We start from the raw sequence: 5,708 nt of genomic DNA on the forward strand, positions 1-5,708 counted from the left end.
TGTTCATTGCTTTGAGGTAGTTAAATATGACTCAAAAAGGAGCAGGGAGGGAGCAGGTTACACTGGAGATACAGGGTTTTTAGAGTGAAGATGGGGGCTGACTGAAGTGCTACGTAAAAAAATCCAGGTCTGAGGCCCTGAGTGCTAAAAGTGCCAGGTGAAATACAGGTAAATGCAAGGTGAGATGCATGGGGGTGGTGAGGGGAGCAATCCTGAGCTCTTCTTCTGAGCTGGGCATTGTAACTCAGGAGCAGGGTCTGGGGATAAGAAAGATTAGCTGAATTCCCCACAGCCTGCAAGAAAACAACTTGCCTGCTTGGCTTTGGGAAGAGGAATGAAAATAAACCTGAAAACATGGTTATGACACTGCATGATGGCGCTTCTGCATCTTGAATATTGCATGCAGCTCTGGCCCCATCTTCATAAAGGCACAACAGAATTGGAAAAGGCTCATAAAAGTGCAGCCTGAATGATCAAACACACCGAGCAGGCTCCATAAAGGGAACAAATGGGGCTCTCTTGCCTGAGCAACAAATGTCTTAAGAGGTTCTAGGAAAGTGGGAGGTGAATATATCTTCCTGGTCAGAATCCAGCAGGAGCCAAATGGAACTCAGGGGCTCTGGGTCAAAACAGCGAAGTTGTTCTTCACTAGGTTGTGGTGGTGAAACTCTGGAATACCACAAGGTGTTGCAGATGCCAGAAGGTTCCAATAAGAAAAAAAAAAATAAAATAAAAAGTGGATATATTTGTAGAAAATATTCCTTCATTCAGATTAAATAGAAACAGACTTTGCCTGGTTCAGGAGGTTGCTACCAATCCCCCCTGGCCCTGCTGGAGGCTGGATGAGCCCTTCAGGGAGGTGCTGGTTGATGTTCCTGGGATTGTGCCGATTGGACCTTGCAGCGACAGGCTGTTGGGATGGATAGACTTCATTCCTCCTCATGTTCTTTTGTCCCAGCGACATCTCTTGGCTCTCCTGTATTTAACAACCTGTGCTTTGGGTGAGGTGAAGCAGAAAAGCCACTTCCCAGCTGCAGCTCCACTTCACTCACAAGACCCTCTCTGCTGACAAGCAGTAGATCAAGGAGGGCATCTTTGCCAGTCCCTTAGGACCTGCTCCATGAAGTTGTCACCCAGATTTTTTTGGGAAACTTCTGGCCCAATTTATTCCACCTGTGTGCTGCTCCCAGTTAACTTCTGGCAAGTTGAAGTCCCCCCGTGAGGACAAGGGCAGCTGACTTTCACAGGTGCTGGGGGCTGTGTTGGTCACTTCTCAAACATCACCTCCGTAGGGCACAGGAGCAACATTTCCCAAAAGCTGGAAGTCAAGCATTTGTTGATTTTTTTTTTTTTTTCATTCCAGTGATTTATAATTTGGAGACAGAAGTCTCACGTGAGATTGAAATCTCATGCTATGGAAAAGATTTTTTTTAAACAAGTGAAAAAAAAAACCCTAACCAAAACAAAAAAAACATTTTTAGAATGATGTGTGTTCCCAAACAGTGACTGTCATCACAGTTAGCTCCTTAGTGTGGCAGTGTGTGAGAGGAAGAATTACCCAGGCTGTCAGCAGGCTTTCTTCAGTGCAGAATCTGGGGACCCTGCTGCTCATCCTCATGCAATCAGATCCAACACGCCCTGCACTGCACACTGTGGGGTTCTGTTCTGATGCGTGCAGAGAGCAGGTTCTTGTGCCTGCAGACTCCTGCACAGTAGGTGTGATAACGTCTGTGTTTTCTCCTGCTCGTCTGTCTTTTCCTTCCTGGAGATCTTTGTTGTTTCAAGGCTTAAAAAAAAAAAATATATAAAATTAAATAAATAAACACCAGCAAAACACCTCAGCTGGAGCCTCATGATCCTTCAGTGTAAAACCCAAACCACAGCTTGTCCACAGTAGCTGATCCCCTCCATAAATGCAGGATGCAGCACAGGCAGTGGGGGGATTGTTCTGGGCACTCACACCTGCCATGCCTTTTCTTTCATTTTGTTTATTCCCACTGTTATTTCTGCCCTCCCTCCTTTTATATAATTACTTGTAAACCCCTAACACTGGATTGTCAGCGCTGTGCCCTGACACCCAAGTGCTGCACCACACTCTGCTCCTTGCATCAGGGGTGGCAGGGATGCTGCCATGCCACCTGCCAGTGGAGGAGTGTTTTGGAGTCCTTTGGAGCCTGGGGAGTTAAGGTTTTAATGACAAGTTAAGATTTATGTGATACATGGAAGGGAAAGGGACAGATGACCCAGATGATTCGGTTCTTCCAGGTGCTGCCAGGAGCCAGGCCCTGAAATAAGAAGCAGAGGTCTTTGATCTGCATATACAGACTAAGAAAAGATTGGTGTAGAAAACTGAACCCACTGGACCTGCATGGGTTTTTAGTGGCTTTTGAAGGATGTGTAAGTCATTGTAAGAATGTTCCCACCTCTCTGCTGGTTTAAGCCAAAGGCCTGTTACCCTCTTTTCAACGCTGGCAAAGCATGTGGAAGAATAGGTATATAACATGTAGTGATGGCTCCTTAAAATCCTAGATAATCTCCTGACAGTCTGTACTTTTGGGCACTTCTGAACCAAATATTGTACTCAGACCTCAGTGGATTTTCCTTCCTTTAATTTAATTTTGAAGCCCTGCCAGTTTTTTGACAGCCACAACACCCTGTGGCACAGAGCTTTGCAGCTTCACTGTGCCCAGCACAGCCAATTTTTTTCCCTGTGTTTTAATCCTGTGATTTAAAAGTGTATTTTTATTGTGCAACCTCTAGCTCTTTGGAAAGAGAGTGAACACTTCTGTTGGTAATTTAAAAAAATTTGGCATTATAACCTGTTGGTCAGCTTTTTCCTGAGGTGGAAATGTTGATCTTTGACGTATTCTTTGATAGAGCTGTCCTGGGTGGTCCTGACAATAACAACTTGTTTTGTGGAAGAGAAATGTTGCACTGATGTTAGCTGACTCCCTCTGAAGTCACAGTGTCCTGCCTGGTTTGCACCACAGCTCCAGCCCTTTCCTGGCCAGGGAATATCCAGCTGCCAAGCTGCTGCTTTAGGCTTCCCTGGCACTGCCAGCATTCCCTGCCCAACACCTGGGATGTGACACGTTCTAAACTGTACAGACTCCTCCACTCTGTCACCAGTTGCAAAAGGTGAGAATCGCTCCAGTTGAATAAATATCAACCCTGATTGAACCCTTTTGATTCCAAAGTGGATTTTTTCAGCTAGCTGCTCCCTTTTCTCCCCCCTAAATGTTTCTAGTGGCTGTTTCATCCTTTTGAAGTCTTATACTTGTAATTCAGTCCTTCTGAAGCTTGTTAGAAGCAGCTAGCAATCCTGGCCGAGCCCTCTCAAATAAATGAGTTAGAAAAGCATTTACTGTGCTCCTAGGAATGTTAAATTACTGTTTAAACAGGGCAAATAAGATCCAAGATTTAATCTCTCATCAGTATCCTCTGACGTGGCAGTGTCAGCTCAGGATTGCTTTATTTCCATAACACTTGTGTTTGGCAAGAAGGGCTCTGTTTCTGTTACAGGAGAGTTCACAGTGTTGGGCTGCCTTTATCGGTTGGTCTATCTGCACAGGAACTTGGTGCTCCTGGTAATTCTGAGTGCCAAGGAAGTCCAGCTCCTATTGTGAGATGCTAAGTACAGAAAATGGGGATCGCGAATAATTTCATCTCTGTTGTTTCTTTTCCAACACATCCCTGCACATTCATTTGATTTCTGCCTCTCTGACTTGTCGAGTCAGCGCACAGCAGAGTGCTGCTGTTTGTATTTTGCATTTAAGCTGATAATGGGGCACTTTAGGCGTTCAGAAACCCAAACTCCCCTCCTTCACCCCGGCTCAAAGCTGAGCTAAAACACTCCAGGCCTTAAGCTGAGCTTCTGTGAGGAACTGACCTTTAAAGCTTAAACTGCAGTGAAACTCTGTTTCTAAAGTAGAAGGGAAGAGATCAGAGACCTCCAGTTGGGATCCTTAATTTTCCTTCACCTTCTGCACCACAGGTTTTGTTTTTTGTTCCATGTTCTATGGCCTCAGTTTGCCATCTGAGGTGACATAACCCGTTGTGTTTGTGGTTCCCTTTCCTCGCCGCACCCAGGGCTGGACAACAAAAGGTAGTGAGTTTGATCTGTCAGGCCCAGACATGAAAATGCTCTGATTTTGGAATAGAGGCGTTTCTGTGGCAGGCACCGTAGCATTTTCAGAAATTCTCCCGTGGCTTTCTCTTCTTTTGGAAGCTGTACATCCCAAATAGCCCAGATCCTGCAGGAAGCTTTGCTGTCAGCAGATCAATACTCTGATGGAAGAATATTTAATTGAACTTCCCCTCCTGGCCCAGTACCCCAGTACTGCTGAGGCTGCCACTTTCCTCCTCCTTCTGCAACTGGCTAGATTTTTGGTTCTTATATACGATAATTGTTTGAGAGTTGAACTTTGGGACCATTTTGATGACCATGCTGGAGGCGTGTAATTTTTAAGAATTTAAAAATTGGGATGACAGTCTGAAAAATAAGGGTGAATTCCCAGGAATTTAATTTATCTGTGTCTTCTGCTCATTATCTTTCTCCTTGGGTTAAATGCCTCTTAGAAGAACCAGGTGCCATTGTCTGGTTGCTGCCAGGTGGCACAAATAACTATTACTAAACGCTGGAGGAAATAAATGCTGATGTCTGGCGACAAAATCTCAGTGAGCAGCTCTCTGTAAAAGTTATTTCCAAAAGGCAAGCTGAGCAGAATGGAACTATTTGCTGGCAGAGGGGGATGCAGACAACCCAGAGCTAATTGGATACACTTCCTGGTAGGAAATGCAGAGGGTGTTTGGCTGCATGAGATGGTCCAGCCAGTGGGTCCTTGTGGGTTTGGTTTGCTTTGCTGATGACAGAACTGGACCGGTGGGAACTCGGCAGGAAGGCAAACGACAGAGAGCAGCGTCGCCCACGGCTTCAAATCTGTTCAGAGAGAAGTGATGCCCAAACAGAAACAACCCAAAAGCTTTATACTGCCCAGGTCCATTAGGGATAATTAGCAGCACCGGATAATAAAGTTTTGAAAGCCATGTTAGCCCACAGCTAGCACTGACAGCTGGCAGCGTGCACGGGGAATACGGCAGGGGCTGTTCTCCCTCTCTGTAAGGGGTGGGAGAATATAAAGTTGAGGTATTTAGTAAGCAAGGACATTAATTATTTGCTGCTTACTGCTGTAAGATCCTGGGATTGTTTGATCTCCGAGGAGAAGAGCATTGACAAATGAAGATTGTGTGGACAGTTGCAATTTTCTCCTCCCCGATGAAAACACGCTTAGCCAGCTGAGAATTTCTTCCCTTTATTTGGATGTTTCGCCACTTCTCTGTCATTTTAAACTCTTTGGACCAGTGCACGTCAGCTCTGCATCTAAAAAGAAATGTGCAGGGTGTTGTTAAGACTCACATAAAATAGTAAAAAAAAAAAAATCTGAATGCACAGTAACTGGCATCAGTATCAGTCACTGCAGTCAAGGATCCTCTCTGTGCCAGTGTTTCAAATACATTAAAAAAAAAATAAAACATTTGAGTTAGGTATGCAATGGTGTGAATTTTCAGACCAGTCCACTCTGGACTGGTCTGAACCGGTTCAAAAGGGAGAGGGATGATATGGGTGTGATATCTGCTGAAAGGAAAAAGGGAGCAAAGACAGCACAGCTCAGTTCTCACCTGACGAGTCCTGTGCTGCAATAATAGCC

This window comes from Empidonax traillii, unplaced genomic scaffold, assembly GCF_003031625.1.
Source record: "Empidonax traillii isolate 1590-97213 ecotype Southwest subspecies unplaced genomic scaffold, ASM303162v1 scaffold269:size870118, whole genome shotgun sequence".
Classification (NCBI taxonomy): Eukaryota; Metazoa; Chordata; class Aves; order Passeriformes; family Tyrannidae; genus Empidonax; species Empidonax traillii.